Source organism: Mytilus trossulus, chromosome 4, assembly GCF_036588685.1.
Source record: "Mytilus trossulus isolate FHL-02 chromosome 4, PNRI_Mtr1.1.1.hap1, whole genome shotgun sequence".
In the NCBI taxonomy this organism is placed as follows: domain Eukaryota; kingdom Metazoa; phylum Mollusca; class Bivalvia; order Mytilida; family Mytilidae; genus Mytilus; species Mytilus trossulus.
The window spans coordinates 70229611-70230550 of record NC_086376.1 but is presented as its reverse complement, the minus strand read 5'-3'; positions in this window follow the sequence as shown (position 1 = coordinate 70230550).

The window sequence follows — 940 nt, the reverse complement described above, 5'->3', positions numbered from 1 at the left end:
TAAATTTAATAGTAAATTTTTCCGTTGGTGCTTTGTGTATTCAACACCTTATGGGATTTCATGATGGTCGGTTATTTTTTATCCAAATATTTATATTTTTTGACACATGTTTTCATCATAAGATGTTAAATTGTCTTTAAAAACTGGTGCAATGTCTTTAATGCAAATCCAACCATTTTTCTAAGCATTTTTTGTTTACATTCCATAATGCTCATTTTAAATGTGATAACCTATAATATTACTTATTTTTTTTACGTTTTTATACTCCATTATGTACCAGTTCAGTTGATCAATTGATGTTCAGGTTGAATGTTTAATGATTTGAAAAATGTTGAGAGTATTTTTGTTTGTTTGTTTGCAAGTTTATGTCGTAATATATATTCTATAATCAGTGGGAATTTTCAGTCTACCTTGCTTAGGCATATTCAATATTATATCGATAAAGCTTTCTTTAATAATTTAAAAACTAAATTTTAAACATAATTGAAAAGTTTTCTGCTTTTATATATAGAAATTATTTTGATATGATTTTGAAAACAAAATGTATGAATGAAATATGCAAAGTGCATTCCCTGTGAATGGTAGACATGTTGTTTATCATTGATTGACAATGTTTGTATGTTTAACTAATCAATTCATTTGTTATGTATTTTTTTATGTATGGATGAAATATTGCTTTATTGTATATAAGGGGAATGACATTAAAATAAAATAATTGAGTAATCTTTAAAAAAGAATTTTTTTTCTCCATTGACTATATATAAAAGTTATCATATATAGGGTTGGTGCTAATGAAACAAAGAAATATATATTCAAATACCTTTATTTTTTCCCTAATGCTTGCTTAATATTGACTAACTTGAACTAAACTGCTGTAAATTAATTTATTTATGCAGATTCCTAATTATTTTGATTTGATGATATTTGATTTTGTGGTTTT